This window comes from Pipistrellus kuhlii, unplaced genomic scaffold (genome assembly GCF_014108245.1).
Source record: "Pipistrellus kuhlii isolate mPipKuh1 unplaced genomic scaffold, mPipKuh1.p scaffold_m20_p_93, whole genome shotgun sequence".
NCBI lineage: Eukaryota > Metazoa > Chordata > Mammalia > Chiroptera > Vespertilionidae > Pipistrellus > Pipistrellus kuhlii.
Window position 1 is genome coordinate 680,172 of NW_023425599.1, and position 19,345 is coordinate 699,516.

General features: G+C 40.9%; 1 non-coding gene across 1 annotated transcript; it reads right to left on the bottom strand.

Moving 5' to 3' along the window:
- Positions 1-18,477: 18,477 nt before the first annotated feature.
- LOC118714015 lies at positions 18,478-18,607 on the bottom strand. The gene has a single exon (XR_004986466.1). It is a non-coding gene; the product is annotated as a small nucleolar RNA SNORA51 (small nucleolar RNA).
- Between the last annotated feature and the right edge of the window lie 738 nt (positions 18,608-19,345).

The following is a 19,345-nucleotide window of genomic DNA, read 5'->3' on the forward strand; positions in this document are numbered from 1 at the left end:
ATACCATAAAAAATACTCTAAAGAAAAGGAACTATAGCAAACTAAAGGGAATATAAGTACATGATTTAATTATTATCTTGTCTTTTTAAATACCATTTATGGACTGAATATAAACTGTGCACCTATGGATGAGGACAATGGGGGGTGGGGAAAGGGCAGAGGGTCAGTTGGGAACCTGGTGGAGGAGAGCAATGGAGGGGGGGGGAAGGAACATTTGTAATAATATGAACAATAAAAATTTATTTAAATAAATAAATAAATAAATAAATAAATAAATACCATCTATGGTTTTACGTTTTTTAATTAAAAACATTTTTTAAAAATGTGTTTGTGTTAATTTGGAAGTGTGTTTTTTTTCTTATATTAAGATTTCAAGTATGAAAATTTGTAATATTAAATAATACTTAAGTTTTTCCAGCTAGTAAAAATAAAATTGGTTTAGCATTAGCTTAGATACTTGTAAAAATCATTAGAAGTGCTTTACTAATTGCTATAGAAAATTTTCATATATTACTAATCATCCTAAATGTAAATGGACTAAACTCACCAAACGATACAGAATAGTGGGTTGGATGAAAAAACAAAACCCAACTATAAACACATCTCAGTTTTAAGGACAAATATAGACTCAAAGTGAAGGAGTGGAATATAATAGTACATCTAGATAAAAGAGGGCTTACCTACTCAAAACTGACAAAATTATCTATATAAAAGCCTAAGAGACTGTTATGACCAGATGGCTGGATGACTGGACCATTGGCCGGTATCTATGATGTGCACTGACCATTAAGGGGCAGACACTCAATGCTGGAGCTGCCCCCTGGTGGTCAGTGTGCTCCCCCAGCCAACCTCCCACAGCTGGCCAGCCTCCCGCAGTCCATTCCCCCAGCTGACTGGCCTTTTTTGTCCCCACTTGAGACTGGGCAAGACAGCCCCAATTGGCCTCAATTGCTGGCCAGGCCAGGAGACCCCACATGTGCACCTATCTGTGCATAGCCTCTAGTTGTAAGATAAAAAAGGTAACAAGAGACAAAGATGGACATTTTATAATGACAAAGGGGACAATACATCAAGAAAATATAACACATTAGCACCAAACCAGAGAGCACCAAAATATATAAACTATTAAAAGAAAGGAAAAAACTGACAAAGACACAATTCTATTAGGGCACCTAAATACCCTATTTACAGCAATGGATCGATCATTCTAATAGGAAGTCAATAAAGAAATACTGACATTAAATGACACAGTAGGAAAAAAATTGGCATAACTAATATATGTATACCTTTTTTTTTTGCTAAAAACAAAACAAAGAAAACAGAATATACATTCTCCTCTAGTGTGCATAGAAAATTATCAAGGATAGACCATAAATTGGACACCAGACTAACCTCAGAAAAATTGAAATCATACCAAGCATATTCTCCAACAACAATGCTTTGAAATTGGAAATCAACTACAAAAAGAAAGCTGGGAAAAACACAAATATGTGGAGATTAAACAACATGTTACTAAGTAATGATTGGGTCAACGAAGAAATAAAAGAGGTAATAGAAAGATGCATAGAGACAAATTAAATTAATAATACATCATACCACTATTTAGAGGATTTAGCAAAAGTGGTATTAAAGGGGAGGTTTTTATTATTACAGGCCTATCTAAAGAAACAAGAGATTTTTCAAATAAATAATCTAACATTTCATATATTAAAAATAGAAAAAATAAGAAATGAAGCCCCAAATCATTAGAAGAAAGTTTTTAAAAATGAGAATTAAACAAAATATAGAATAGACAATAGAAAAAATAATGCAAAAAAGCTGGTTCTTTGAAAAGATAAATAAAATTGACAAACCTTTGACTTAATAAAAAGAGAAAACACTTAAATAAACAAAATCAGAAATGAAAAAAAATGTTATAACAGAACCCCAGAAATAAGAAGTCCTCTGAAGCCCTCGCTCAGAGGGGATATTCCATCCAGGGAGAGCACCTGGGCTGCAGGCTTGATACCTTGGCCCTGGTCAGGGTGTGTGGGGAGGCAACCAATTGATTCTCACAGTGATGTTTCTCTCTGTGTCTCTCCCCTCCCTTCTACGCCTCCTAAAAATCAATGGAAAAATATCCTTTGACTAGAATTAACAACAACAAAGAATATTATAAAATGCTGTAAACCACCAAATTAGATAGCCCAGAAGAAATTGACAAGTCCTTAGAAATATGTTACTTTCCTAGACTGAACCATAAGAAACTGAAAAATCTAAGTAGAATGAACAGTAAAGAAATCGAAAGCCGCCAAAACCGGTTTGGCTCAGTGGATAGAGCGTGGGCCTGCGGACTGAAGGGTCCCGGGTTGGATTCTGGTCAAGGACATGTACCTTGGTTGTGGGCACAGCCCCAGTAGGGGATGGAAAGCCATAAGAACCAGCCAGCCGCTGGCGGAGCCGCCTCCCCAGGCCTCCCTGGGCCTGGCCTCCCTGTGGCGGTGGCGGCACCTGGCTTCTCGCTCGGCCACCTGAGCCCCAGTCCCGTCCAGGAGCAGGATGGCTGGTCCCATCCAGGAGCAGTATGGCCGGTCCTGTCCAAGAGCAGGATGGCCGGTCCCGTCCAAGAGCAGGATGGCCGGTCCGTGTCCAGGAGCTCGCGGTCCCGTCCAGGAGCAGGATGGCTGGTCCCGTCCAAGAGCAGGATGGCCGGTCCCGTCCAAGAGCAGGATGGCCGGTCCCGTCCAAGAGCAGGATGGCCGGTCCGTGTCCAGGAGCCCGCGGTCCCGTCCAGGAGCCTGCGGTCCCGTCCAGGAGCAGGATGGCCGGTCCCGTCCAGGAGCAGGATGGCCGGTCCGTGTCCAGGAGCAGGATGGCAGGTCCCGTCCAGGAGCAGGATGGCCGATGCCATCCAGGAGTAGGATGGCCAGTCCCGTCCAGGAGCAGGATGGCCGGTCCGTGCACACCTGGCAGGACCACCGTTACTGAGCGACCTGCAAAACAAACCCGGCAGCTTTGCCCACCGGAGATTTACCCACACTGGTTGGGGCTGCTGGACCTTCAGAGCGAAGCGGCCACCAGAATGAATGATTTGACAGCTGTTCCATCTTCACCTCGGGAAGAAGACTCCACCTGGGAGTTTCTCAGATTGATTCTTGATTTCTCCAAGAAAGTAGTGAAGCAGGATGGGAAATGTTCTACACAGGGGAACTGTGCCAATTTGACAGAAGCCCTGTCACTCTATGAAGAACATCTTGGACACCTGTATTGTCCTGTGGAATTCTCAAAGGAGATCGTCTGTGTCCCTTCATACTTGGAATTGTGGGTATTTTGCACTGTTTGGAAGAAAGCTAACCATAGCCTTCCTGGCCTTCACATGCTGTACTTGCCATCAAAATGAGTCAGGCAATTGATTGTGAATTCCTTCAAGGTTTCTTTTTAAATTACTTTTTAATTTAAAAAGGCAAATGGAAAATGTATATTTTGATGACCTAGGGTGTTGTTTTTGAAAGTTAGCTGAAGGATGATTAGTTAGCATAGCAAAGGCTGCTACATGCACTGAGCCCTAGAATGCAATTTTTTTTTTTTTTTTTTTACTTTTTTTCCTGTGTGGGCTGTTTCTGTTTTTGTTTTGATAGACTTTGAATTTGGTTGTTTGGAAGAATAAACATCATTGTCTTATTCTGGAGGGGAGTTCTTGATGGTGTTTCTTTCCCAAAAAATGAATTGACTTACATGATTAAAACTTGGTGCTTTTATGAAAGAAAGAAAAAATGAATTAGCAATGCCTTGGTTAAAATTACAAATGAGAAGGGAAAAAAGCTGAAAAGTAAAAGTCCAAAACCAGGTGGCTTTACTAATGAGTTCTACCAAAAACTTAAAAAAGGTTTAATACCTATCCCTCACAAAAAATTGAAGAAAAGGCAATACTTTCTAACACATTTTATGAGGCCAACATTACCCTGATACCAAAAACTGGCATGGATAATTAAAATGAAAACTACAGATCAATATCTCTGATGAATATGGATGCAAAAACACTAGCAAATTAAAAGAATACATTTAAAAGATCAAACCATCAGAATCAAGTAAGGTTCATTCCAAGAGCACACAAATGGTTCAACAGGTCAAATGATCAATGTGATACACCACATTAACAAAATGAAGGATAAAAATCATATGATCATATGAGCAGACACAGAAAAAAAAACACACTTGAAAAAATACATTATCCATTTATTAGTAAAACACTATATAAAAACAGGTCTAGGAGGAAAGTACATGAATACAATGAAGTCTATGTATGACAGACCCTCAGCTGATATTATAGTTAATGGTGAAAAACTGAAAACTTTTTCTCTAAGGTCAGGAACAAGAAAAGAATGTCCACTCTCACCACGTTATTCACCAGTACCAGAAGTCGTAGCCAGAGTGATAAGAGAGGAAAGCCATCCAAGTTGGGAATAGAGAAGTAAAATAGTCAGTTTGCAGATGACATTATTCTTTATATAGAAAACCCTAAAGGGTCCACTAAAAACCTCTTAGAAACAATAAATAAAGTAGTGGGATACAAAAATCAGGGTACAAAAATCCATTGTAGTTATATATACTAAAAATAAAATGTCATTTAAACATTCCATTTGTGGTAGACAAAAGGAATAGATATACTGTATACCAAGGAATAAACTTACATTGAAATTATAAGGCATTATTTCTTTTAATTTAATAAATCTTTATTGTTCAGATTATTATAATAGTTTCTCCTCTCCCCCCCCCATAGCTCCCCTCTACCCAGTTCCCACCCCACACTCTGCCTTTACCTCCCCGACACTGTCCTCATCCAAAGGAGTACAATTTTTGTCCAGTCTCTTCCTGCACCTCCTATACCACTTTCCCCCTGAGAATTATCAGTCCAGAACCACAGGAAAGCTGGCTGAGTGGAAATTCTACAACTAGGGATATCTGCTTTCACCACTTATTCAATACTAGAGGCCCGGTGCATGAAAATTGTGTACTCGAGGGGCAGGGAGAGGGGAGTCCCTCAGCCCAGCCTGTGCCCTCTTGCAATCTGGGAGCCCTCAGCGAATGTCTGACTGATGGCTCCACAGGGAGCTGGCCTACGCCAGCAGTCAGGCATCCTTAGTGCTGTCACTGCTTCTGGCTGAGCAGCATCCCAATTTGTGCATGGGTAGGATCCCTAGGCCTGAGTACAATCAGAACCTATCTGTGGGGTGACTGGCAGGGAACCTTCTTTGGCCGGCCTGGTGCTGCCTGCTTGCTGACCCTGCCACCGCTGCCAGTAGCCTCTCGCTGCGGGAGGTGACCAATGGAGCAAGTGGGAGCCAACACCAGGCCACTTGCCAGCTGTCCCCACCCCCCACTGTTACTGCCAGTTGCCTCCCTCTGTAGGATGACTGGTGGTGTGATTGGGGGACCCCCACTGGCACCAGCCTTGGCTGGCCTGGGGCTTGTGGGCTGGGGGAAGCTCCTGCATTGAGTGTCTGCTTCCTGGTGGTCAGCACACATCATAGCAACCCGTGGTTCTGCCAGTGGTTCTGCTGTTTGGTCAATTTGCATACCAGGCTTCTATTATATAGGACAGGACTTCCAGTACACAGTCATCAGACAAGAAGAAAACATAAAAGGTACTAACATTGGAAAGGAGGAAGTAAAACTGTCATTATTCACAGATTACATGATATTGTACATAGAAAATCCTAAAGACACCATCAAAACACTATTAGATTTAATAAATGATTGGAAATGTAGCAGAATACAAAATTAACACCCAGTAATCTATGGCATCTTTGTAACTAACAATTATTTTCATTTACCACTGCAACAAAAAAAATAAGATACTTATAAATAAACTTAACCAAGGAGGTAAAAGGTCTATACTTAGGAAAATATAGGATGTAGATAAGAGAGAAATAAAAGAATAGACTGTGTTCATGGATTGGTAGGATCAACATCATTAAAATGTCCATACTACCCAAAGCAAACTATAGATTCAATGCAACCCTATTAAAATATCAATGGCATATTTCACAGACCTAGAGAAAATACTCCAAAATTGTATTGGGACCAAAAAAGACCCTGAATAGCTGCAGCAATTTTGAGAAAGAAGAACAAAGTTGAAAGAATCACAAAACCAAATATTAAGCTATATTATAAAGCCACTGTAATCAAAATATCCTGGCACTGGCACAAGAACAGGCGTATAGATCAGTGGAACAGAACAAAGAATCCAGAAATCGCCATTATATTCAATTAATATTGGACAAAGGAGACAAGAAAATACAATGAAGCAAAGACAGTCGCTTCAATAAATGATATTGGGAAAATTGGACAGATACATGCCAAAAAATGAAACTAGACCACCAACTTATATTATACACAAGAGTAAACTCAAACATTCAAAATGGATAAAATACTTAAATATAAGATATGAACCCCTAAAAATCCTGAAAGAAACCATAGGCAGCAAATTCTCAGACATTTTTTCTAGCAACATGTTTATAGATACATCTACTAGGACAATGAAAACTAAGGGGGAAAAATGGGACTATATAAAAAAGTAAGAAGCTTCTGCACAGAAAAAAAAATCAATAAAATGAAAAGGGAGCCCACTGCATGGGAGAACATATTTGCCAATGATACATTTGATAAGGGGTTAATTTCCAAAATATATAGGGAATTTATACAACTTAGCAAAGAAAGACAATCCGATTTAAAAATTGGGCAAAGGACCTAAATAGAAACTTCTCCAAAGTGGACATACAGAAGGCCAAGAGACACATATGAAAAAATGCTCAAAGTTACTAATCATCTTAGAGATGCAAATCAAAGCAATAGTGAGGTACCATTTTATACCTTTCAGAATAGCTATCATCTTATTCTCTATTCTCTATTCTCTACTCTCTACCCAACAAATGACAGGTGCTGGCAAGGATGTGGAGAAAAGGGAGCCCTAGTACACTGCTGGTGGGAATGCAGACTGGTGCAGCCACTGCGGAGAACAGTGTGGAGTTTCCTCAAAAAATTAATTATGGAACTGCCTTTTGACCCAGTGATCCCACTTCTAGGAAAAATCCTAAGGAACCCAAAAAACTAATAAAAAAGATTATACGCACCCCTATGTTCATAGCAGCACAATTCACCATAGTGAAGATCTGGAAACAGCCCAAGTGCCCATCAGCAGATGAATGGATTAGAAAACTGTGGTATATTTGCACAATGGAATACTTGGCTTCTGTAAAAGAGAAAGAACTCTTACCATTTGCAACAGCATGGAGGGACCTGGAGAGTATTATGCTAAGTGAAATGAGCAAGTCAGAGAAAGATAAGGATCCCACGATATCACTCACATGTGGAATCTAATGAACAAAATAAAAAGATGAATAAAAAATAGATCCAGCTGAAACCGGTTTGGCTCAGTGGATAAAACATTGATCTGAAAGTCCCAGGTTTGATTCCAGTCAAAGACATGTACATTGGTTGTGGGCATATCCCTGGTGGGGGGTGTGCAGGAGGCAGCTGGTCAATGTTTCTCTCTAATAGATGTTTCTGGCTTTCTGTCCCTCTCCCTTCCTCTCTGTAAAAAATCAATAATATATATATATATTTTAAAATAGATCCAGAGACACAGAAGCATGGAACAGACTGTTGAGCTTCAGATGGAAGGCAAGGGAGGTGTGTGGGTGGGAAGAGATCAACCAGTGAAAATATATGCATATATGCAAAATCCATAGACAATAGGGTGGTGAAAGTACAGACAATAGGGTGGTGAAGGCCTGGGGTTGAGGGCAGAGGCAGGCTAGAAGTGGTCAATGTGGGAGAAAGGGGAACTTATGTAATAGTTTCAACAAGAAAGATTATTTTTAAATGTTCATCTTTGTCTCTCATTAACTTTTTTATGTTGAAACCTATTTTGTTAGATGCAAGTATAACTAACACCTTGCCAGCCATCTTGTGAGGGCATGAGGGTTAATTTGCATATTACCTCTTTATTATATAGGATATGGCCCTTCACAGAAAATTTTACTAATCCTGACTTATAACAAGGGCTTGACAATTGAATCATTGGGACCAGACATCAAGATTTCCTTTCTTTGAATAGGCCCAAACTTTTGACATATGTGTACCCCTTCTACAATATAATTTTCGTAACGCTGAGTACCCCTTGTACTCATGAGAACATAGACTTAGGCGCAGCTAAGCACGATGCAGTGCATATCCCCACCAAACTCCGGTGCAACATGTACCCCCACCAAACTCCTCCTGTGCCCCTGGGGATACGCGTACCACACTTTGGGAAACACTGGAATAGGGAATTACTATCTTGTCTTTAAATTGCTCTGAAATTTAAATGAGATAATGGCTTAGAAAAGTATAAAAGCACCATATAAAGACAATAAAGTGGTAAAATGAAAAACATGATTTTTATTCTCCCCCTTTCTTCCTTTACAACTTTTTGTTAAACTTTGAAATTTATAAAAATTTCACTCCTATTTTCATTTCTTTACATTCATTATTATTTTGTATTGGTTTCAGGTTTTATGATAGTTACAGAATAGTGGTTAGACAATCCTATACTTTACAAAGTTCCCCAGTATTTCCAGGACCCACCTGGCATCATACCATCATTACAACACATTGACTGTATTCCCTATTTAAATGACAATGGGTTTCCAGTCTTTTGTGTTGTTTGTCTTTCCTTTTCTTTCTCACTTCTTCCCTCACTTTCTTTATATAGTATCTCAATTGGTCTCAAAGCTGATTGAAGGCACTGGGACATGCTCAATCCATTTTATAGACCAGGAGATTGAGGCCAGTTCCAGTTGGCTGTGGAACTTGACTCAGCCTGGGCGTCTTCCCATGCCCCTTGTCCCCCATCAGGCCCACCTGTGTCTTGGGGCCACTGCAGAATCTCTCTCTCCGTGAGGCAGATCCCTGCCCACTGGCCCCTGCCCCAGCCTGAGCCCCCTCCTGTGCCTTAGATCTGTGGCATTGGTGACAGCGCACTCCTAGCAAGCCTGGTACCCAGAGGGGCACAGGGTCAGTTCTTTGCCCAGAATGCTAGAGGTTGCAGGTGCATTTGCAGATGTCGCCCAGCGCCTGCTGGCGAAGGCAGCGCCTGTGTGGGGTGTCCTCATAGAGGGACGGTGTGGCGCCGTTCTGTGCCCCTTAGGCCGCCCTCCTCCTGGCCAGCTGCTTTGCGAAAGCCGTGCCTCTGCTAGGGCTCCACCTTCCCCTGGGTCACCTCCTTTCTTCCACATTCTCCCTTCATCCATCCCTCTCTCTTGCAGTGCTTGCACTCCAGGCCCAAAAGAAAAGTAACAAGGCCAAGAAGGACAAAGCCCAAAGGAAGTGAGTCTTGAACTGTCACATCCTATTCTCTGGATTTCCTCCCACACCTCCTCTCTGTGTCACATCTTGAATGAGCACCCTGCGGCCCAGCAACATGGCCTCCGGTGGCCTGGTAGAATCTGTCTCCACGAAGCTGTGGCTAGAGGCCACATGACTGCTGGAAAGGGATGCTAGGGGCAGACTGGAGCCCAATTGGTCATTAGCTCCCCAACTCCAGAGGAGGTACCACAGGCTCATGTCCTGGCCACAGACCCCACACCTCCTCTGTCCCCCTCCCTGCCCTCTGCCTATCAGTCATGACCATTACGAAGTCCCAACCCAATTTGCATATTCCTCTCTTATTATATAGGATTTTCGTCTGTATTGCTTGGGTATTATTGTTGATATTTTTGCTCTTTTCTCTCCTGTTTCATACTTCTTATTGCCCTCCTTCCTTTTCTTATTCTATTTTTCTTTTCCATTAATTCTTTCACTTCACACTTCTCTTGTCTTCTACCTTTGCATAGTTTATTAACTTACTTTCTCTGTTTTCTTGTCTTTTTTTTAACCATTTCCCTTTTGCTATTCTCTACTCTTATCTTTTGCTCTCCCTTCTTTCAGAATTTTTTTTTCTGTCCCCTTTCTCTTCCAGTATTATCTTTATTTGTTAGTTTACTATTAATACTATTGTCTTTTTCTCTATTTCTTCATTGTTTACTAGAGGCCCAGTGCAAAAAATTCGTGCACAGGCGGTGTCCAACAGCCCAGCCAGCACTCTCTCCAATCTGGGACCCCTCGAAAAATGTCCAACTGCCCATTTAGGCCCAATCCCACTGGGCAGTCAGACACCTTTCTCACAATCCAGGACTGCTGGCTCCCAACTGCTTGTCTGGCTGCCTTCCTGATTGCCCCTAACTGCTTCTGTCTGCCAGCCTGATAACCCCCTAACCACTCGTCTGCCAGCCTGATTGACACCTAAATGTTCCCCTGCCAGCCTGATTGCCCCTAACGGCCCTCCTCGGCTGGCCTGGTCACCTCTGAGTGCCCTCATCTGCTAGCCTGGTTTCCCTGAACTGCCCTCCCCTGAAGGCCCAGGTCCCTCTCAACTATCCTCCCCTGCTGGCAATCTCATGGTGGCCATCTTGTGTTCATATGGAGGTGGCCATCTTTGACCACATGGGAACAGCCATCTTGTGTGTTGGAGTGATGGTCAATTTGCATATTACCTCTTTATATATAGGATTATTCTTATTCTCTTTTTTAATTCTCTTTTCTTTTGTGGTTGTTTTTGCTGTTGGCAGGATGTTTTGTATGTTCCTGTTTGTTTTGCTTTTCCCTGTCAGCACCTGTACAACTCTCCTACTGTGCTTGTGGCTGACATTTAAGTCTTTAATCTATTTGATTTATTCTTTTGTTGTGTAATAAAGTGGTCTAGTTTCATTTTTTTTTTGCATGTATTTGTCCAATTTTCCAAACACCATTTATTGAAGAGACTGTCTTTACTCTACTGTATGTTTTTCCTCCTTTGTCAAATATGAATTGACTATAAAGGCGTGGGTTTATTTCTTGGCTCTCTGTTCTGTTCCTTTGATCTATATGTCTCTTTTTATGCCAGTACCATGATGTTTTGATTGCTATGGAGTTGCAGTATAGTTTGACATCAGGTAGCATGATTCTTCCAACTTTGTTCTTTCTCAAGATTGTTGCTTTTTTTTGTGATTCCTGTGTGCATTTTTGGAATATTTGTTTTAGTTCTGTGAAATATGCTATTGGTATCTTGATAGGAATTTGATTGGATCAATAGAATAGTTTTGGGTAGTATGGATTTTAAAAAAATCAATAAATTTTACTTTTAAAATATATTTATTGTTATTGTTGAGTGCATTACAGGCCTTCACACACTACTGTCTGTGTCTAAGGATTATGCATATATGCATACAATTTCTTTGGGTATTCTCTGGCTTCTCCCCCACACCCCTTACTTCTGAGATCCATCAGACCATGCCGTGCTTCCATGTCTCTGAGCCCATTTTGTTCAGTTGTATAAATTGTTAATTAGATTCCACATATAAATGAGATCAAGTGAATCTTGACTTTCTCTGACTGACTTTTTTCACTTAGCATAATACTCTCCAGGTCCCTCCTGTCTCAAAGTGTAAGAGGTCCTTCTTTTTTTACTGCTGCATAGTATTCCATGGTGCAGATGTACCACAGCTTCTTATCCACTCATCTGCTGATGGGCACTTGGGCTATTTTCAGGTCTTAGCTCTTGTAAATTGTGCTGCTATGAACAAAGGTGTTTTTCTGTGTTTGTTTTTGTGTTTGTTTTTGTTTTTTTTGGTTGGTGTTTCAGGAACTTTAGGATATAGTCCTAGAAGTGGGATTGCTGGGTCAAATGGTAGTTTTATTTTTAAATTTTAAAGGAAATTTCACACTGTTTTCCATAGTGGCTATACCAGTCTACTAGTACTTTCCACCAGCAGTGTACTGGGTTCCCCTTTCTCCACATCCTCACCTACACTTGTTTGCTGATTTGTTGATGGTAGACAATCTGGCAGGTACAATGTGATATCTCACTGTCATTGTAATTGCATTTATCTGATAATTAGTGACTTGGAGCACTTTTTTTAAATTGAAATTATTTTTAAAAATTATTTTCACTAACTGGGAACAAAGATTCATCCTAAGTTATGGCAACATTGGTCCATGCCATATGCCTGTCAGCCTGTGGACATGCGGTTTCCCAGGTTCAGCCTGGCTTCATCACACGTCTGTGATCAGTAACTGCTGAAGTCAGACTGCTTATGGCACCAGCTACTCTCCCTTTGAAGACATTTATCTTCTCTTACTTCTCCGTTCTCCTGTTTTCAACTTAAACTACTCAGATGTTTGAAACTTCTGTTCTGTTTGGATGAGATCACTGTCCTCAACTGACTAACATGGTACATGCTGAGCAGTGGCACCTCTGAATGTTCACTTTATTAGTCATGGATATTTTAAATGCTACTATTTGATGAATGTAAGTTTTCACATTGTTGCTATTTCTGAATTTAAATTTCATTGAGAACACTGACATTCTTCTATATAGTCAACTGCCAGGGCCTTAGAGACTAATAAACATGTCCATGTCTTTTCAGGTACAGCTTTTTATAGCAAGGGCTCATCTCAGCTGGATTTTTCAGTGTATGTGGGAGGGAGCTCACCTGTTAAAACCACTATGGCAACCTGCCTCAAGTCTGGTGAGACTCTGTGTCTTGGCTCTGTGGATTGTCCCTATGGTAGCTACGGATTCCCAGTTCTGGAACCTTCTCTCAGAGGCCTGAGTGCTCCCAGAAACGTTATAGGACAATCAGGGGCCTCTACCACAGGGCTGTTTACCTGAAAACCACCATGTTCCTTAGAACAATTCCCAAGGAAGAGGATGCCTCTACTGGACATCAGGGGAACTTTCCCAGGGGTTTGGAGAACTAGCTGTCAAGAAAAACAAAACTTGACCTCTAGTAGGGGTGCTCCATGATGAACCATCAGGCTTGCAAGGGTAAGCCGTGTTTTATAAATAAACCACAGAGCGCTAAACTAATCTTCTGTTAAATTAAATTAAATTCTGGGGTGCAGCAGCTTCAGATGTCTCCAGTCTAAGTCAGGAAGAATCTATGGATTTAAGTTGACAGAAGGCACAAACCTAGATGGGATCTAAAATCATTTGCCATGATAAACAGAAAGATAACAGGAGGGGCAGGCAATATGAAAACTACCGTTAGCAGAAAAGGCTTGTCCCACGAGACCCAAGCTTTATGTTGCTACTGATTATGAAGGCAGGAAGTGGGGTTATCTTCTCCATTTTCAGATTCACTATAGCAGTAGTTTCTGTATTTGAGAACAAGGTTGCAAGGCTCTGTCATTAGATCTAAAATTACTAGTTTCTACATCTGCCACCTGGGGAAGTTACCTCATAACCAAGCGTCTCAAGCTACCATAGCCCAATGCTACTAAAGCACAGGATGTGGCCTCGAGTTGCCTCCAATGGGAGGTTGAGAAAATGGACTTCACACACCCCCACCTTTGGCAGTAAAAATACCAAGTGTACATTGGTGTAGCATAACTCTTTCCCACTACCTTTATTAGCCATAAACAGCAAGATCTCTCTCTAAAGATGGGGAAAGCGGACTGGTGTGCCTCAGTGGTTGAGCATCAACCAATGTATGAAACAAGAGGTCTCAGCCAACGATGGCACATGCCTGGGTTGCAGGCTAAATCCACAGTAGGGGGCTTGCATGAGACTTGGAGCACTTTTTTATGTCCCTTTACCATCTTTTTGCTATCTTTGAAGAAGTGTCTAGGTCCTTCGCCCATTTTAAAAAATATTTTATTTATTTTTTACAGAGGAAAAAGGGAGAGGGATAGAGAGTTAGAAACATCGAAGAGAGAGAAACATTGATCAGCAGACTCCTGCATGCCCCCCACCAGGGATGTGCCTGCAACCAAGGTACATGACCTGGATCTTAATCGAACCTGGGACCTTTCAGTCCAAAGGCCGATGCTCTATCCACTGAGCCATTTTTAAGTTGGGTTGTTTGTCTTCCTTTTATTGAATTGTATGAGTTCTTTAGATATTTTGGGAATTACTCCTTATAAGATGTATCATTTGCAAATATGTTCTCCCATACAGTGGGTTCCCTTTGCATTTTGTTCATGGTTTCTGTTGCTGTGCAGAAGCTTTTTAGTTTGATGTGGACCAGTTTGTTTATTTTTCCTTTGTTTCTCTTGCACTGGGAAGTTTATCTGTGAAAATTCTGCTATGTGAGATATTTATGATCTTGCTGCCTATATTTTCTTCTAAGATTTTATGGTTTCATAACTTACAATTAAATCTTTTATCCATTTTGAGTTTATTTTTCTGTATGATTCAAGTTGATGATCTAAGTTTTTTTGCATTCACCTGTCTAATTTCCCCACCAGCATTTATTGAAGAGATTATCTTTACTTCATTGTATGTGTTTGCCCCCATTGTCAAATATTAATTGAGCGTAGCCAGGACTGGTTTGGCTCAGTGGATAGAGCGTTGGCCTGGGGACTGAAGGGTCCTGGGTTCGATTCTGGTCAAGGGCATGTACCTTGGTTGCGGGCACATCCCTGGTGGGGGATGTGCAGGAGGCAGCTGATCAATGATTCTCTCTCATCGATGTTTCTAACTCTCTATCCCTCTCTCTTCCTCTCTGTAAAAAATCAGTAAAATATATATTTTATATATATATATATATATATATATATATATATATATATATATATATATATTTTTTTAATATTAATTGAGCGTAATGGCTTGGGCCGATTTCTGGGGTCTCTGTTCTGTTCCATTGATCCATTTGCCTTTTCTTGTGCCAATACCAGGCTGCTTTGATTATAATGGCTTTGTAGTATAGTTTGATAACTGGTATTATGATTCCTCCAACTTTGTTCTTCTTTCTCAGGATTTCTGTGGCTATTCGGGGTCCTTTTTGATTTCATATACATTTTTTGGATAATTTTTCCAGATCTATGACATATACCATTGGTATTTTAATGGGGATTGTGTTGAATCTATGGATTGCTTTGGGTAGTATGGACATTTTAATGATAATTCTTCTAATCCTTGAACACAGAATATGTTTCCACTTGTTTACATCCTTCTCTATTTATTTTTTCAATGTCCTATACTATAGGACCTATAGTATTCTGAGTAAAGGTCTTTTACCTCATTGGTTAAATTTATTCCTAGGTATATTTTTGTTGTTGCAATGGTAAATGTTGTTTTCTTAGTTTCTGTTTCTGATAGGTCATTATTAGTGTATAAAAATGCCATCAATTTCTGGCTGTTAATTTTCTATGCTGCTACATTGCTGAATTCACTTATTAACTTTAGTACTTTATTGGTAGATTTTGTAGGGTTTTCTATGTATAATATCATGTCTTTCTGTGAATAATGACAGTTTTACTTCCTTCTTCCCAACTTGGATACCTTTTATTTTTTCTTCTTGTCTGATTGCTGTGGCTAGTACTATGTTGAATATGAATGGTGAAAACAGACATTCTTGTCTTCTTCCTATTATTAGGGGAAATGGTTTTAGTTTTTGCCCATTGAATATGATGTTGGCTGTAGGTTTATCATATATGGCCTTTATTATTTTGAGGTATGATCCTTCTAATCCCACTTTACTGAGAGGTTTATGTCAAAAAGGGTGCTGGATTTTGTTGAATGCTTTTCTGCCTATATTGATATGGTCATGTAATTTTATCCTTCATTTTATTAATGTGATGTATCACATTTATTGATTTGTGAGTATTGTACCAGCCTTGCATCCCAGAATAAATTCCACTTTGTTATGGAGTGATGCAGTCGTAAGTCAAGAATGCCAACAAAGTCAGCAAGAAGCTGGAAGAAGCAAAGAATGGATTCTCCTTTAGACCTTCCAGAGGGAGTTTGGCGCTCCTGGCACCTTGCTCTCAGACTCTTAGTCTCCAGAACAATGAGAGAATATGTTTGTTATTTTAAACCACCTAGTTTGTGGTAACTTGTCACAGCAAGAACAGAAAACTAATACAACCACAAAGGGGGGAAATCTTACAGAGCAGAAGTCTGGCAGGCACTACCTTAATCATGTGGTCAATAATGAAACAAACTGAAATTTGGGCGATCCACTAGAATGAAATGAGAACATAGTATCCTATCTGTGCCATTATTGCCAGAGATGCATCACCTGATCTAATAATGAGGAAATGTCAAACAAACCAAAGTGACAGACAGTCTCTTATGGTGATCTTTAGCAGGATCAGGGTAATACACGTCAAGGACCGACTGAGAAGCTCTCTTGGTGTAAAGGGGACAAAAAGAGACATAATGAATGAAGGAAGTATCTTATCTCGGACTGGATCCCTCTCTAAAGACCATTTTTGAGTGGGTTGATACAACTTAAAATAAGGTCTGAGGATCAGATGGAGGTCATGTTTAGCATTTCCTGATCTTGATAGCATTGTGACTATGTAGTTGAATGTCCTTGTAAGAATTATATATTAAGGTTTTCAGGGACTTGGGGGATGTGTTCAGCAACTTGTTTCAAATGGTTTAGAACAAAACTATCCTTTGTACTGTACTTCCAACCTTTTTATATGGCTTAACACAATAGAAATTTACTTTCCCATAGTTTTGGAGGATAAAAGTCAGAGATCAAGGTGTCAACTGAATTGGTTCCTGTTCAAACTTTGAAACTCTGTTCCAGGACTCTCACATAGCTTCTGGGGACTTCTGGCAATCTCTGGTGTTCTGTGGCTCCTGTTGCATCGTGTTCAATGGTTGTCTCACTGTTTATGTGTTTGTGTCCCAAATTTCTCATTATAAAGTGACATATTAGATTAGGGCCTTGGCCTATACTTATAAGAACTCATTTAAACCAATTATGTCTGTAACTAGAGGCCCGGTGCATGACGTTTATGCATTGGGGGGAGGGTGTCCCTCAGCCCAGCCTGCATCCTCTCCAATATGGGACCCCTCTAGGTCCCAGTAGGATCAGGCCTAAACGGGCAGTCATACATTCCTCTCACAATCTAGGACTGCTGGCTCCCAATTGCTTGCCTGCCTGCCTTCTTGATAGCCCCTAAACACTTCTGCCTGCCAGACTGATCACCCCTAACCACACCCCTGCCAGCCTGATTGCCCCTAACTGCCCTCTCCTGCAGCCTGGTCACCTCTAACTGCTCTCCCCTTCAGGCCTAGGTCCTCCCCAACTGCCCTTCCCTGCAGGCCCAGTTGCCCCTAACTTCCCTCCTCTGCCAGCCTGGTCACCCTTAATTGCCTTCCCCTGCAGGCTTGATCACCCCCAACTTCCCTCCTTTGCAGGCCTGGTCCCTCCCAACTGCCTTTCCCTGCTGGCCATCTTGTGGCGACTATCTTGTGACCACATGGGGGTAGCCATCTAGCGTGTTGGAGTGATAGTCAATATATTTACATAAAACCTATCTAATAAAAGGCTAAAATGCAAATCGACCAAATGGTGGAATGGCCAGTAGCTATGATGTGCACTGACCACCAGAGGGCAGATTCTCAATACAAGAGCTGCCCCCTGGTGGTCAGTGAACTCCCACAGGGGGAGCACCACTCAGCCAGAAGCCAGGCTCATGGCTGGTGAGCACAGTGGTGGTGATAGGAGCCTCTCCTGCCTCTGCAGCAGTGTGGAGAATGTCCAACTGATGGCTTGAGGCCTAAGCAGTCAGTCAGACATCCCCTGAGGGGTCCCAGACTCCAAGAGGAAGCAGGCCAGGCTGAGGGATCCTCCCCCAAGTGCACAAATTTCATGCACCGGGCCTCTAGTTTTCAAATAAGGTCACATTCTGAGGTACTGAGACTAAGAACTTTGCTAGCTACAGAAGACAGAGTGAGGCAGTAAGCTTTTTGCTTTGGAAGATTGGGGTCTGTGAAGCATGTTCATTGGTTGAGTTTTAATTTTGTAGACTGTAAGAAAAACAAAGAGAATTACAATGATAGCAATGGTTAGTCTGATCAAGTACCAATTGATGTTAGAAAACTATGTGGTGGCGTCTATTCATTCTAAATGTCCTTTACCATATTTCAAGTAGTAGTTTGTTTTTCATGTTTATTGATAGTAAATAATGACTTTTTAATTTATCTTTGTAATATGTTTACTTTTTTAGTAAGGTTATTATGAAAACTAGAGGCCCGTTGCATGAATTTATGCACCAGTGGGGTCTCTCAGCCTGGTTTGCAGAATTAGGCCAAATCCAGCTCTCTAACACCCCCCTGAGGGGTCTTGGATTGCAATTGGGCCGAGGGACCCCACTGGTCAGGGCTAGGGAGGGACACGGGATGTTGGCCAGCCAAGAAGGGACCATGGGAGGGCTCCAAGGCATGTCTGCCCTGTCTTGCTCAGCCCCAATAGGCTGGACCCCAACACGAGCTAACCTACCAGTCAGAGCATCTGCCCCCTGTAGTCAATGCACATCAGAGTGAGCAGTTGAGCAGCCTTAGCATATCATTAGCATATTATGCTTTGACTGGTTGAACAGATGACCAGACACTTTACCTAATAGGCTTTTATTATATAGGATTCTCCACAGATGCTTTTTTTTTTTTTTTTTTTTTTTTTTTTTTTTTTTTTTTTTTATCTCCCCATTTATAATACAGACCAGGCAAAGGGCCTGAGCCTAGATGTATATGGCGTGAGTTTACTCTGCCTCTAATTTCTGTACAGTCAGGGTAAGAACAGTCTGTGGTAAGCACTAGGAGGCCCCTCAATTGATGCTTTTTAACATCAACTCACTGATGGTGACTACTACTCCATTTTAAAGTGTTGACACATATGTGCTTATGTTTCCAATCACAATTAAGCACTTGTCTGTGTGCTATGGTGTTCTGTTATTCCCCCAGATATTTAATGGTTGTTTCTATTGTCTGTAGTCTAGTTAATATTTTTTTATTTATGTGCTATTCTATAGTGAATATTCTAGTTATGTTATAGGCCATATCTATAATAATAAAATTGTAATATGCTACACCGGACGTCCTCCCAGACAACCTTCTAGACGAAGCCAGGGCTGCAAGGGCCAAGTCCCTTGCATAATTTTGTGCGAGTCTCTAGTTGTCTACAAATGTGGCAGTATGTACAGACTCAGAAAGGGCCATCACGGCGATGCTAGCAGTAGTAAAAATAACAACAGCCAAGATAATGGCTGCAATAGCATTCTTCAAAATTTTTTGGGCCATAATTGGCTTAATGCTTTTTTTTAAGACTTTGATAGCTAATGACCCTTGCCATTTCCTGGTGAGATTAATAGGTATTAGGATTTTTGCTTGTCTTTAAGTATCATAATAGTGTTGATGTTCAATGAAATAATATTCTGGGTGCTAATACAGGATGCAGAATAAGCTCCTTTTTCAACATGTAATAGAAAAGATGCACTATGGCTTATTAATAGATCGGGGCCCATAACAAAGACATAGGGGTAAATGGTGCAAGTTAGGCTATTG